Consider the following 16,493-nt stretch of genomic DNA (forward strand, 5'->3'; position numbering starts at 1 on the left):
TACATGATTAAATGTTTCCAACATGTTAAGCAATCAAACTTGTTAAGACTTGATTAATTGAAATAGGTTTCATATAGACAATTGACCACCCAAGTTGACCGGTGATTCACGAACGTTAAAACTTGTAAAAAAAAACTATATGATGACATATATATGGTTATATATATAGTTAACATGATATTATGATAAGTAAACATATCATTAATTATATTAACAATGAACTACATATGTAAAAACAAGACTACTAACTTAATGATTTTGAAACGAGACATATATGTAACGTTTATCGTTGTAACGACATTTAATGTATATATATCATATTAAGAGATATTCGTACATCATAATATCATGATAATATAATAATTTAAAATCTCTTTTGTTATTATAAACATTGGGTTAACAACATTTAACAAGATCGTTAACCTAAAGGTTTCAAAACAACACTTACATGTAACGACTAACGATGACTTAACGACTCAGTTAAAATGTATATACATGTAGTGTTTTAATATGTATTTATACACTTTTGAAAGACTTCAATACACTTATCAAAATACTTCTACTTAACAAAAATGCTTACAATTACATTCTCGTTCAGTTTCATCAACAATTCTACTCGTATGCACCCGTATTCGTACTCGTACAATACACAGCTTTTAGATGTATGTACTATTGGTATATACACTCCAATGATCAGCTCTTAGCAGCCCATGTGAGTCACCTAACACATGTGGGAACCATCATTTGGCAACTAGCATGAAATATCTCATAAGATTACAAAAATATGAGTAATCATTCATGACTTATTTACATGAAAACAAAATTACATATCCTTTATATCTAATCCATACACCAACGACCAAAAACACCTACAAACACTTTCATTCTTCAATTTTCTTCATCTAATTGAACTCTCTCAAGTTCTATCTTCAAGTTCTAAGTGTTCTTCATAAATTCCAAAAGTTCTAGTTTCATAAAATCAAGAATACTTTCAAGTTTGCTAGCTCACTTCCAATCTTGTAAGGTGATCATCCAACCTCAAGAAATCTTTGTTTCTTACAGTAGGTTATCATTCTAATACAAGGTAATAATCATATTCAAACTTTGGTTCAATTTCTATAACTATAACAATCTTATTTCAAGTGATGATCTTACTTGAACTTGTTTTCGTGTCATGATTTTGCTTCAAGAACTTTGAGCCATCCAAGGATCCATTGAAGCTAGATCCATTTTTTCTCTTTTCCAGTAGGTTCATCCAAGGAACTTAAGGTAGTAATGATGTTCATAACATCATTCGATTCATACATATAAAGCTATCTTATTCGAAGGTTTAAACTTGTAATCACTAGAACATAGTTTAGTTAATTCTAAACTTGTTCGCAAACAAAAGTTAATCCTTCTAACTTGACTTTTAAAATCAACTAAACACATGTTCTATATCTATATGATATGCTAACTTAATGATTTAAAACCTGGAAACACGAAAAACAACGTAAAACCGGATTTACGCTGTCGTAGTAACACCGCGGGCTGTTTTGGGTTAGTTAATTAAAAACTATGATAAACTTTGATTTAAAAGTTGTTATTCTGAGAAAATGATTTTTATTATGAACATGAAACTATATCCAAAAATTATGGTTAAACTCAAAGTGGAAGTATGTTTTCTAAAATGGTCATCTAGACGTCGTTCTTTCGACTGAAATGACTACCTTTACAAAAACGACTTGTAACTTATGTTTCTGACTATAAACCTATACTTTTCTGTTTAGATTCATAAAATAGAGTTCAATATGAAACCATAGCAATTTGATTCACTCAAAACGGATTTAAAATGAAGAAGTTATGGGTAAAACAAGATTGGATAATTTTTCTCATTTTAGCTACGTGAAAATTGGTAACAAATCTATTCCAACCATAACTTAATCAACTTGTATTGTATATTATGTAATCTTGAGATACCATAGACACGTATACAATGTTTCGACCTATCATGTCGACACATCTATATATATTTCGGAACAACCATAGACACTCTATATGTGAATGTTGGAGTTAGCTATACAGGGTTGAGGTTGATTCCAAAATATATATAGTTTGAGTTGTGATCAATACTGAGATACGTATACACTGGGTCGTGGATTGATTCAAGATAATATTTATCGATTTATTTCTGTACATCTAACTGTGGACAACTAGTTGTAGGTTACTAACGAGGACAACTGACTTAATAAACTTAAAACATCAAAATATATTAAAAGTGTTGTAAATATATTTTGAACATACTTTGATATATATATGTATATATTGTTATAGGTTCGTGAATCAACCAGTGGTCAAGTCTTACTTCCCGACGAAGTAAAAATCTGTGAAAGTGAGTTATAGTCCCACTTTTAAAATCTAATATTTTTGGGATGAGAATACATGCAGGTTTTATAAATGATTTACAAAATAGACACAAGTACGTGAAACTACATTCTATGGTTGAATTGTCGAAATCGAATATGCCCCTTTTTATTAAGTCTGGTAATCTAAGAATTAGGGAACAGACACCCTAATTGACGCGAATCCTAAAGATAGATCTATCGGGCCCAACAAGCCCCATCCAAAGTACCGGATGCTTTAGTACTTCGAAATTTATATCATATCCGAAGGGTGTCCCGGAATGATGGGGATATTCTTATATATGCATCTTGTTAATGTCGGTTACCAGGTGTTCACCATATGAATGATTTTTATCTCTATGTATGGGATGTGTATTGAAATATGAAATCTTGTGGTCTATTATTATGATTTGATATATATAGGTTAAACCTATAACTCACCAACATTTTGTTGACGTTTTAAGCATGTTTATTCTCAGGTGATTATTAAGAGCTTCCGCTGTCGCATACTTAAATAAGGACGAGATTTGGAGTCCATGCTTGTATGATATTGTGTAAAAACTGCATTCAAGAAACTTATTTTGTTGTAACATATTTGTATTGTAAACCATTATGTAATGGTCGTGTGTAAACAGGATATTTTAGATTATCATTATTTGATAATCTACGTAAAGCTTTTTAAAACCTTTATCTATGAAATAAAGGTTATAGTTTGTTTTAAAAATGAATGCAGTCTTTGAAAAACGTCTCATATAGAGGTCAAAACCTCGCAACGAAATCAATTAATATGGAACGTTTTTAATCAATAAGAACGGGACATTTCAGTTGGTATCAGAGCGTTGGTCTTAGAGAACCAGAAAATTTGCATTAGTGTGTCTTATCGAGTTTGTTAGGATGCATTAGTGAGTCTGGACTTCGACCGTGTTTTCTTTAAAAATGATTGCTTAACATTTTTGTTGGAAACTATATATTTTTAACATATGAATATTATGTGATATATTAATCTCTTAACGTGTTTGATATTATGTGATAGATGTCTACCTCTAGAACAAGTCCCATTGACTCACCTAATAATAATGAAGAGTCAAATGTAAATTGGAATGATTTGTGGACTGATTCACAAGTTCCCGAAGAGGAACCGGAAGAAGAGTCGGAACCGGAAGAAGAATCGGAACCGGAAGAAGAATCGGAACCGGATGAAGAAATAGAACCGGTGGGGGAAATAATAAAACGGTTAAGTAAAAGAAAATCCTCAACCAACCGACCAAAGTTAATTATGGTCAATGGTGTTTCCGCCAAGGAAGCAAAATATTGGGAGGATTACCAATTCTCCGATGAATCGGATTCCGACGAGAATTCCGATGATGTTATAGAAATTAACCCAACTGAATTTAAAAAGGCAAAAGAAAATAATAAGGGAAAGGGCATAAAAATAGAGAAATCTAATTCCAACCCCGATGAACTTTATATGTATCGTCAACCCCCGAAGTCCTTAAGTTGTAACAATGACCCGGGAACCTCTAAACCACCAGGTTTTTCTAAACCAATGTGGACAACGACGGCTCGTATTAGGGGAACATCATATATCCCTAGAAACTTGGCAAAACGAACCAAAACCGAAGAAGAAGAAACGAGCGAGTCGGAATAAGATAGTTGTATTCGTGTGGTGTAATATATTTAATATAGTGTTCTTATGCTTTATGATATATGTAAAAATTGCTTGTATTAATAAGTATTTTTTTTTATGAATCTAACTCTTGTCTATTTTACAGTTTAAAAACACAAAATGGATAGACAACCCAATATTTTAAGAGACCTACCCGGAGACATGATTGATGAAATCTTGTCTAGAGTCGGCCAGAATTCTTCGGCACAACTATTTAAGGCGAGATCAGTTTGTAAGACATTCGAAGAACGTTCCAAGAATGTCTTGGTTTATAAGAGACTTTCGTTTGAAAGATGGGGGATATCACATTGGGAAACCCATAAGTTACGATGTGTTTACTTTGACGCATATATTGCGGGGAACCCAAATGCTATTTTACGCAACGGGTTAAGAAATTATTTTGACTCAATATATCCGAATATTGGACTTCGTGATTTAGAAAAAGCGGCTAACATGCAACATAAAGAAGCATGTTATGCTTACGGATTAGTAATGTTCGCTTCTCACCAAAGTGAGAACAAGAACATCGGGCTACAACTATTAAACAAAACGTTTCCACAAGTGACGGAGTCGGTAATTGGGGTAAGAAATGAGGTTTTTAGATTATTACGGGACTGTTGGACATTACGTAACCCTCGTCCCTTTGACGACGTTACAACACGCTGTCTTATCAACAGCCATAACGGTTATGTTGCACAAGACCAAGGATGGGAAGTAGTCCTAGTAAAACCAGAATGCATGACTTGTTTCTGGACGTATGAATTACGTGTCTTTATTGCCTTTGCTGAACGACTTGTGTACTAGCTAGAATTATCTTCACAATTATCTTGTATCAAAGTTATTGTGTGCTATATTTCATGCTTTATGTAAAATAAGCGGTATTGTAAGTTTGTAAAATATTGTATAAAAGTTTGAACGCGAAATATTATTATAATCAGTTTTTCATATAGAATTGTAGTAGTTGAATTGTATATTAGCTACTAAGTATGAACTTAACGGGTAGGTACTACCCGAATTTAAACTTATAAAACGCTAATATGAAGAAAAAGCTTTTATAAATGAGTTCATATTATGCTACGAAATACTATTAACTACTCTTAATATTCTGTATGATTAACTTGTTCCATTTGACTATTTTGAAGGAAATGGCACCGACTACTCGACACACCGTGAATATGAATGAAGAGGAATTCCGTACTTTTCTAGCTTCAAACATAGCCGCAGTACAGGCTGCGCTACATACCAACAATAACCTTGGATCTAGCAGTACAGGAAATCGTGTAGGATGCACCTACAAAGAATTCACTGCCTGCAAACCTTTGGAATTTGATGGAACCGAAGGACCGATTGGATTGAAACGGTGGACCGAGAAGGTCGAATCGGTGTTTGCCATAAGTAAGTGTACTGAAGAGGACAAAGTAAAGTACGCTACGCATACCTTCACAAGTTCTGCGTTAACATGGTGGAATACCTATCTAGAGCAAGTGGGACAAGACGATGCGTACGCACTACCGTGGTCAGCATTCAAGCACTTGATGAACGAGAAGTACCGTCCCAGAACCGAGGTCAATAAGCTCAAGACAGAACTTAGAGGGTTACGAACCCAAGGATTTGATATTACCACGTACGAAAGACGATTCACAGAATTGTGCCTATTGTGTCCGGGAGCATTCGAAGATGAGGAAGAGAAGATCGACGCGTTTGTGAAAGGATTACCGGAAAGAATCCAAGAAGATATAAGTTCACACGAGCCTTCCTCCATACAACAGGCATGTAGAATGGCTCACAAACTAGTGAACCAGATTGAAGAAAGAATTAAAGAACAGACTGCTGAAGAGGCCAATGTGAAGCAAGTAAAAAGAAAGTGGGAGGAAAACGGTGATAAGAATCACCAATACAACAACAACAGCAATTACAACAATAATCGCAATAATTATCCCAACAATCGCAACATCAATCGCAACTACAACAAACGGCCCAACAACAATAACAACAACAATAACAGCAACTACAACAATCATCCCAACAACAATAATAACCGTAACAACAACAACAATCAGAAGCAGCTATGCCAAAGGTGTGAAAAGTATCACTCGGGGTTCTGCACCAAGTTTTGCAACAAGTGTAAAAGAAATGGTCATAGCGCGGCGAAGTGTGAGGTCTACGGACCAGGGGTTAATAGAACGAAAGGAACAAATGGTGTCGGAACGAGTAACGGCGGAGCAAGTAGTGTCGGAGCAAGTTATGCCAATGTAGTTTGTTATAAATGTGGAAAACCGGGCCACATTATTAGAAATTGCCCGAACCAGGAGAACACGAATGGACAAGGCCGTGGAAGAGTTTTCAATATTAATGCGGCAGAGGCACAGGAAGACCCGGAGCTTGTTACGGGTACGTTTCTTATTGACAATAAATCTGCTTACGTTTTATTTGATTCGGGTGCGGATAGAAGCTATATGAGTAGAGATTTTTGTGCTAAATTAAGTTGTCCATTGACGCCTTTGGATAGTAAATTTTTACTCGAATTAGCAAATGGTAAATTAATTTCAGCAGATAATATATGTCGGAATCGAGAAATTAAACTGGTTAGCGAAACATTTAAGATTGATTTGATACCAGTAGAGTTAGGGAGTTTTGATGTGATAATCGGTATGGACTGGTTGAAAGAAGTGAAAGCGGAGATCGTTTGTTACAAAAATGCAATTCGCATTATACGAGAAAAAGGAAAACCCTTAATGGTGTACGGAGAAAAGGGCAACACGAAGCTACATCTTATTAGTAATTTGAAGGCACAAAAACTAATAAGAAAAGGTTGCTATGCTGTTCTAGCACACGTCGAGAAAGTACAAACTGAAGAAAAGAGCATCAATGATGTTCCCATTGCAAAAGAATTTCCCGATGTATTTCCGAAAGAATTACCGGGATTACCCCCACATCGATCCGTTGAATTTCAAATAGATCTTGTACCAGGAGCTGCACCAATAGCTCGTGCTCCTTACAGACTCGCACCCAGCGAGATGAAAGAACTGCAAAGCCAATTACAAGAACTTTTAGAGCGTGGTTTCATTCGACCAAGCACATCACCGTGGGGAGCTCCTGTTTTGTTTGTCAAGAAGAAAGATGGTACATTCAGGTTGTGTATCGACTACCGAGAGTTGAACAAACTTACCATCAAGAACCGCTACCCACTACCGAGAATCGACGACTTATTTGATCAACTACAAGGCTCGTCTGTTTATTCAAAGATTGACTTACGTTCCGGGTATCATCAAATGCGGGTGAAAGAAGATGATATTCTAAAGACTGCTTTCAGAACACGTTACGGTCATTACGAGTTTATGGTCATGCCGTTTGGTTTAACTAATGCACCAGCTGTGTTCATGGACCTTATGAACCGAGTGTGTGGACCATACCTTGACAAGTTTGTCATTGTTTTCATTGATGACATACTTATTTACTCAAAGAATGACCAAGAACACGGTGAACATTTGAGAAAGGTGTTAGAAGTATTGAGGAAGGAAGAATTGTACGCTAAGTTTTCAAAGTGTGCATTTTGGTTGGAAGAAGTTCAATTCCTCGGTCACATAGTGAACAAAGAAGGTATTAAGGTGGATCCGGCAAAGATAGAAACTGTTGAAAAGTGGGAAACCCCGAAAACTCCGAAACACATACGCCAGTTTTTAGGACTAGCTGGTTACTACAGAAGGTTCATCCAAGACTTTTCCAGAATAGCAAAACCCTTGACTGCATTAACGCATAAAGGGAAGAAATTTGAATGGAATGATGAACAAGAGAAAGCGTTTCAGTTATTGAAGAAAAAGCTAACTACGGCACCTATATTGTCATTGCCTGAAGGGAATGATGATTTTGTGATTTATTGTGACGCATCAAAGCAAGGTCTCGGTTGTGTATTAATGCAACGAACGAAGGTGATTGCTTATGCGTCTAGACAATTGAAGATTCACGAACAAAATTATACGACGCATGATTTGGAATTAGGCGCGGTTGTTTTTGCATTAAAGACTTGGAGGCACTACTTATATGGGGTCAAAAGTATTATATATACCGACCACAAAAGTCTTCAACACATATTTAATCAGAAACAACTGAATATGAGGCAGCGTAGGTGGATTGAATTATTGAATGATTACGATTTTGAGATTCGTTACCACCCGGGGAAGGCAAATGTGGTAGCCGATGCCTTGAGCAGGAAGGATAGAGAACCCATTCGAGTAAAATCTATGAATATAATGATTCATAATAACATTACTACTCAAATAAAGGAGGCGCAACAAGGAGTTTTAAAAGAGGGAAATTTAAAGGATGAAATACCCAAAGGATCGGAGAAGCATCTTAATATTCGGGAAGACGGAACCCGGTATAGGGCTGAAAGGATTTGGGTACCAAAATTTGGAGATATGAGAGAAATGGTACTTAGAGAAGCTCATAAAACCAGATACTCAATACATCCTGGAACGGGGAAGATGTACAAGGATCTCAAGAAACATTTTTGGTGGCCGGGTATGAAAGCCGATGTTGCTAAATACGTAGGAGAATGTTTGACGTGTTCTAAGGTCAAAGTTGAGCATCAGAAACCATCAGGTCTACTTCAGCAACCCGAAATCCCGGAATGGAAATGGGAAAATATTACCATGGATTTCATCACTAAATTGCCAAGGACTGCAAGTGGTTTTGATACTATTTGGGTAATAGTTGATCGTCTCACCAAATCAGCACACTTCCTACCAATAAGAGAAGATGACAAGATGGAGAAGTTAGCACGACTGTATTTGAAGGAAGTCGTCTCCAGACATGGAATACCAATCTCTATTATCTCTGATAGGGATGGCAGATTTATTTCAAGATTCTGGCAGACATTACAGCAAGCATTAGGAACTCGTCTAGACATGAGTACTGCCTATCATCCACAAACTGATGGGCAGAGCGAAAGGACGATACAAACGCTTGAAGACATGCTACGAGCATGTGTTATTGATTTCGGAAACAGTTGGGATCGACATCTACCGTTAGCAGAATTTTCCTACAACAACAGCTACCATTCAAGCATTGAGATGGCGCCGTTTGAAGCACTTTATGGTAGAAAGTGCAGGTCTCCGATTTGTTGGAGTGAGGTGGGGGATAGACAGATTACGGGTCCGGAGATTATACAAAAAACTACCGAGAAGATCATCCAAATTCAACAACGGTTGAAAACCGCCCAAAGTCGACAAAAGAGCTACGCTGACATTAAAAGAAAAGATATAGAATTTGAAATTGGAGAGATGGTCATGCTTAAAGTTTCACCTTGGAAAGGCGTTGTTCGATTTGGTAAACGAGGGAAATTAAATCCAAGGTATATTGGACCATTCAAGATTATTGATCGTGTCGGACCAGTAGCTTACCGACTTGAGTTACCTCAACAACTCGCGGCTGTACATAACACTTTCCACGTCTCGAATTTGAAGAAATGTTTTGCTAAAGAAGATCTCACTATTCCGTTAGATGAAATCCAAATCAACGAAAAACTCCAATTCATCGAAGAACCCGTCGAAATAATGGATCGTGAGGTTAAAAGACTTAAGCAAAACAAGATACCAATTGTTAAGGTTCGATGGAATGCTCGTAGAGGACCCGAGTTCACCTGGGAGCGTGAAGATCAGATGAAGAAGAAATACCCGCATCTATTTCCAGAAGATTCGTCAACACCTTCAACAGCTTAAAATTTCGGGACGAAATTTATTTAACGGGTAGGTACTGTAGTGACCCGAACTTTTCCATGTTTATATATATTAATTGAGATTGATGTTTACATGATTAAATGTTTCCAACATGTTAAGCAATCAAACTTGTTAAGACTTGATTAATTGAAATAGGTTTCATATAGACAATTGACCACCCAAGTTGACCGGTGATTCACGAACGTTAAAACTTGTAAAAAAAAACTATATGATGACATATATATGGTTATATATATAGTTAACATGATATTATGATAAGTAAACATATCATTAATTATATTAACAATGAACTACATATGTAAAAACAAGACTACTAACTTAATGATTTTGAAACGAGACATATATGTAACGTTTATCGTTGTAACGACATTTAATGTATATATATCATATTAAGAGATATTCGTACATCATAATATCATGATAATATAATAATTTAAAATCTCTTTTGTTATTATAAACATTGGGTTAACAACATTTAACAAGATCGTTAACCTAAAGGTTTCAAAACAACACTTACATGTAACGACTAACGATGACTTAACGACTCAGTTAAAATGTATATACATGTAGTGTTTTAATATGTATTTATACACTTTTGAAAGACTTCAATACACTTATCAAAATACTTCTACTTAACAAAAATGCTTACAATTACATTCTCGTTCAGTTTCATCAACAATTCTACTCGTATGCACCCGTATTCGTACTCGTACAATACACAGCTTTTAGATGTATGTACTATTGGTATATACACTCCAATGATCAGCTCTTAGCAGCCCATGTGAGTCACCTAACACATGTGGGAACCATCATTTGGCAACTAGCATGAAATATCTCATAAGATTACAAAAATATGAGTAATCATTCATGACTTATTTACATGAAAACAAAATTACATATCCTTTATATCTAATCCATACACCAACGACCAAAAACACCTACAAACACTTTCATTCTTCAATTTTCTTCATCTAATTGAACTCTCTCAAGTTCTATCTTCAAGTTCTAAGTGTTCTTCATAAATTCCAAAAGTTCTAGTTTCATAAAATCAAGAATACTTTCAAGTTTGCTAGCTCACTTCCAATCTTGTAAGGTGATCATCCAACCTCAAGAAATCTTTGTTTCTTACAGTAGGTTATCATTCTAATACAAGGTAATAATCATATTCAAACTTTGGTTCAATTTCTATAACTATAACAATCTTATTTCAAGTGATGATCTTACTTGAACTTGTTTTCGTGTCATGATTTTGCTTCAAGAACTTTGAGCCATCCAAGGATCCATTGAAGCTAGATCCATTTTTTCTCTTTTCCAGTAGGTTCATCCAAGGAACTTAAGGTAGTAATGATGTTCATAACATCATTCGATTCATACATATAAAGCTATCTTATTCGAAGGTTTAAACTTGTAATCACTAGAACATAGTTTAGTTAATTCTAAACTTGTTCGCAAACAAAAGTTAATCCTTCTAACTTGACTTTTAAAATCAACTAAACACATGTTCTATATCTATATGATATGCTAACTTAATGATTTAAAACCTGGAAACACGAAAAACAACGTAAAACCGGATTTACGCTGTCGTAGTAACACCGCGGGCTGTTTTGGGTTAGTTAATTAAAAACTATGATAAACTTTGATTTAAAAGTTGTTATTCTGAGAAAATGATTTTTATTATGAACATGAAACTATATCCAAAAATTATGGTTAAACTCAAAGTGGAAGTATGTTTTCTAAAATGGTCATCTAGACGTCGTTCTTTCGACTGAAATGACTACCTTTACAAAAACGACTTGTAACTTATGTTTCTGACTATAAACCTATACTTTTCTGTTTAGATTCATAAAATAGAGTTCAATATGAAACCATAGCAATTTGATTCACTCAAAACGGATTTAAAATGAAGAAGTTATGGGTAAAACAAGATTGGATAATTTTTCTCATTTTAGCTACGTGAAAATTGGTAACAAATCTATTCCAACCATAACTTAATCAACTTGTATTGTATATTATGTAATCTTGAGATACCATAGACACGTATACAATGTTTCGACCTATCATGTCGACACATCTATATATATTTCGGAACAACCATAGACACTCTATATGTGAATGTTGGAGTTAGCTATACAGGGTTGAGGTTGATTCCAAAATATATATAGTTTGAGTTGTGATCAATACTGAGATACGTATACACTGGGTCGTGGATTGATTCAAGATAATATTTATCGATTTATTTCTGTACATCTAACTGTGGACAACTAGTTGTAGGTTACTAACGAGGACAACTGACTTAATAAACTTAAAACATCAAAATATATTAAAAGTGTTGTAAATATATTTTGAACATACTTTGATATATATATGTATATATTGTTATAGGTTCGTGAATCAACCAGTGGTCAAGTCTTACTTCCCGACGAAGTAAAAATCTGTGAAAGTGAGTTATAGTCCCACTTTTAAAATCTAATATTTTTGGGATGAGAATACATGCAGGTTTTATAAATGATTTACAAAATAGACACAAGTACGTGAAACTACATTCTATGGTTGAATTGTCGAAATCGAATATGCCCCTTTTTATTAAGTCTGGTAATCTAAGAATTAGGGAACAGACACCCTAATTGACGCGAATCCTAAAGATAGATCTATCGGGCCCAACAAGCCCCATCCAAAGTACCGGATGCTTTAGTACTTCGAAATTTATATCATATCCGAAGGGTGTCCCGGAATGATGGGGATATTCTTATATATGCATCTTGTTAATGTCGGTTACCAGGTGTTCACCATATGAATGATTTTTATCTCTATGTATGGGATGTGTATTGAAATATGAAATCTTGTGGTCTATTATTATGATTTGATATATATAGGTTAAACCTATAACTCACCAACATTTTGTTGACGTTTTAAGCATGTTTATTCTCAGGTGATTATTAAGAGCTTCCGCTGTCGCATACTTAAATAAGGACGAGATTTGGAGTCCATGCTTGTATGATATTGTGTAAAAACTGCATTCAAGAAACTTATTTTGTTGTAACATATTTGTATTGTAAACCATTATGTAATGGTCGTGTGTAAACAGGATATTTTAGATTATCATTATTTGATAATCTACGTAAAGCTTTTTAAAACCTTTATCTATGAAATAAAGGTTATAGTTTGTTTTAAAAATGAATGCAGTCTTTGAAAAACGTCTCATATAGAGGTCAAAACCTCGCAACGAAATCAATTAATATGGAACGTTTTTAATCAATAAGAACGGGACATTTCATTATCACCGTCGCCAACCCTCACGGTGGCGGTAGAATCACCCATATTATGAATTAGTTAATGAAGTAATTGAATGTATATATTATGTATATGTGTATGTATTTATGGGTTGGGTTGTATGAGGAAATAATGAATGGAGATGTGAAGTAACGGATTGGGCATTTTCCGGTAAGGAAACGGCGGCGAAGGGTGGCGAATGTAAAACACACAAGCCACAATATGATCGATTGATCGAGAAAATAAATGGCTTGTGTTGATTTTTATAGTTGGATTTTACGTTGGAACTGCTAAGCAAATTAATACGTTCACTTTTTATTTATATTTATTTATAGACTTTTTTTTTTGCCTTTATAGTCTCTTTAATCGCTCCATTATACACCAAAAAGCTAACTCCGTTCCTTCGATTTTTTGTCTAACAGCATTATTTCATTATCTCATTTTAACATACCAAGTCCCCAGTGGCGGAACTTGAACTCAGATACAGGTGGGGCGAGTGTAAATTTTTTTTAATTCTTTCATAGTCAGCAGGTGAAACGACCCGTCAATATTACTATAAACGCAGTACGTTATTCATTGGTCACATAGCGAGGTATTTGACCTGTATATGATACGTTTTAGAAAATATTGCATTCGTTTCATGAAAAGCACACCATTATTATACATAATGCATATTTTAAACAAGTGGGTGATTATTTAAGAAATAATCCCCATGATACATCGGTTTTCAAATACTACACACGTGACATGATAGTCGAATATAATACATGACAAAGGTTTTATTGAATGCAACACTTCATTTAAACAAAAGCATGAGACTCCATGCACAGCTTGCTCAGATAATGCAACAGCGGAAGACTTTCTTAAGGACCTGAGAATAAACATGTTTAACAGTCAACACAAAGGTTGGTGAGATATATAGGTTTAAAGCTAGCATCGATATAAATATAGACCACAAGATTTCATAGTTACAAACATTTCAATAAAGATATTCTATAAGTTGTTGAGCGCTTCGGTAACCATACTTAACCATTAATGTGGCATATTCCCTTTATTATGAAATCTCCCTACACTGTATCAAGTATAGTAAAAACGAAGTACTATGCAACCATTTACGATACTAGAGCGACTAGCCCGGTTGGGGTTGTCAAACCCGATAGATCTATCAATAGGATTCGCGCTTACATGTTCTTACAACATGTAAATATTAGTTATCAAGCTATTAGGGAAGATATGCAAGGTGGTACAACTGTAACACCCCAGCTTAACATGACCACAATATTGTCCGCTTTGCCTGCAGGCGCACGTCTTTTTCTTGGCAACCACACACGAGGAGCACTTTCCCAGGAGGTCACCCATCCTGGTAGTGATCACGCCCGAGCACGCTTAACCACAAGGTACTCGCACACCTGCTCTGCCTGTGGTCCCAAAACGCGTTGTGTCATTTAAGTGTGAGTATTACCTTATAATCCCATGATCACTCGTGTCCGTGGGCGATGTGGGATTTGCCTAGGGTGTTACATTCACCCCCCTCAGGGACTCATCGTCCTCAATGAGGTTTGCCCCACCACCCCCAACGGCACATGAGTGGCTCTGATACCATTCTGTAACACCCCAGCTTAACATGACCACAATATTGTCCACTTTACCCGCAGGCGCACGACTTTTTCTTGGCAACCACACACGAGGAGTACTTTCCCAGGAGGTCACCCATCCTGGTAGTGATCTCGCCCGAGCACGCTTAACCACAAGGTACTCGCACACCTGCTCTGCTTGTGGTCCCAAAACGCGTTGTGTCATTTAAACGTGAGTATTACCTTATAATCCCATGATCACTCGTGTCCGTGGGCGATGTGGAATTTGCCTAGGGTGTTACAACAACTCAATGTTGAATATATTTTAAGTACTTGTGTCCATGGCGTAAAACATAATATGCATGTATTCTCATCCCAAAATATTTTTAAAGTTTAAAAATGGGACTATATACTCACGGTAGTAAAAGTATATTAATAATAAGTTTTCAACTTATTAAAAATATGGCCGTCGTCCTTGGATTCACGAACCTGTAACAAATATATATATATATATATATATATATATATATATATATCAAAATGTAATACAACTATTATTCATATCATATCTTCAATCACATGTGATTGTTTAAGTTCATATTTTCAAACACGTGTGATTGTTTAAGTTTATATTTTTAATCACGTGTGATTGTTTAAGTTGTCAAGTTAGCAGTCCAACGTTAGTAGTCCACAATTAGTAGTCCATAGTTAGTAGTCCACAGTTAGTAGTACATAGTATACACGTGTTGTATAAGACTCAATCATGACTCACAATACCGCTATTGTAGTTACACGTATTGTGTATGTGGTGTCTTTTGATTTATCCGACGTATTGTGTAACCATGACATGTTAGAATACATGTATAATACAAGAAAAGGTAGCTAGGATATGGTTAGTATAGATTTAAATGAATTAATCCCGTAATCAAATTATTCATTTCTAACCAATATTGTTTTGCCCATAATTTCTTCGTTATAAATCCGTTTTGAGTGAATCAAATTGCCATGGTTTCATAACGAACAGTAATTTGTGAAACTAAACTGAAAAAGTGGTGGTTTATAGTCAGATTTACAAGTTATAATCCATATTTGAAAGAGGTAGTCATTTCCGTCGAAAGAACGACATCTTGATGACCATTTTGAAAAACATACTTCAATTTTGAGTTTAACCATGATTTTTGGATATAGTATCATGTTTATATGCAATATCATTTTCCCAGAAGAACAACTTTTAAATCAAATATTATGATAGTTTTTAATTATCCAACCCAAAATAGCCCTCGGTTTTACTACGACGGCGTATGTCCGGTTTTACGGTGTTCTTCGTGTTTCCAATTTTTAACTCATTAAGTTAGTATATCATATAGATATAAAACATGTGTTAAGTTGTTTTTTAAAAGTCAAGTTAGAAGGATTAACTTTGTTTGCGAAAAAGTTTATAATTAACTAAACTATGTTCTAATTTATAAACTCTTATATAGATAGTTATAAACATATGAATTGAACAAGAGTTGAAGTAGAGTTTTTACCTCAAGTTTAGAATATAAAGTTGCTGGAAAGAAGTAGTAGAACAAAACTTGAGAGAGTTCTTGCAAGTGTGTGTGAAAATTGGAAGTAAAATTTGGAAAATGAATGTGTAAAAATGAGTTAGAAATGGTGCTTATTTATAGACTTGAAAATTTGGTTTTTAGTGAAAATATCTAAGATAAGTTAAAATGTATTAAGTCATGGATGACATATTAAATTGATTAGGTCATGGATGACATATTACACAAATAATTGCAGATTTCTATTGGTATATACCAATAGTAAATACTTCTAGAAGTTGTGTATAATACGGGTAAAAATGCCGCATGAATGCGAG

At 35.0% G+C, this 16,493-nt stretch overlaps 1 protein-coding gene across 1 annotated transcript in view; it reads right to left on the reverse strand.

Moving 5' to 3' along the window:
• The window catches only part of LOC139854411 (uncharacterized), a 74,153-nt gene that overhangs the window by 19,986 nt on the left and 37,674 nt on the right, over positions 1 to 16,493 (reverse strand). The window lies entirely within an intron of this gene.

This window comes from Rutidosis leptorrhynchoides, chromosome 6 (assembly GCF_046630445.1).
Source record: "Rutidosis leptorrhynchoides isolate AG116_Rl617_1_P2 chromosome 6, CSIRO_AGI_Rlap_v1, whole genome shotgun sequence".
In the NCBI taxonomy this organism is placed as follows: Eukaryota; Viridiplantae; Streptophyta; class Magnoliopsida; order Asterales; family Asteraceae; genus Rutidosis; species Rutidosis leptorrhynchoides.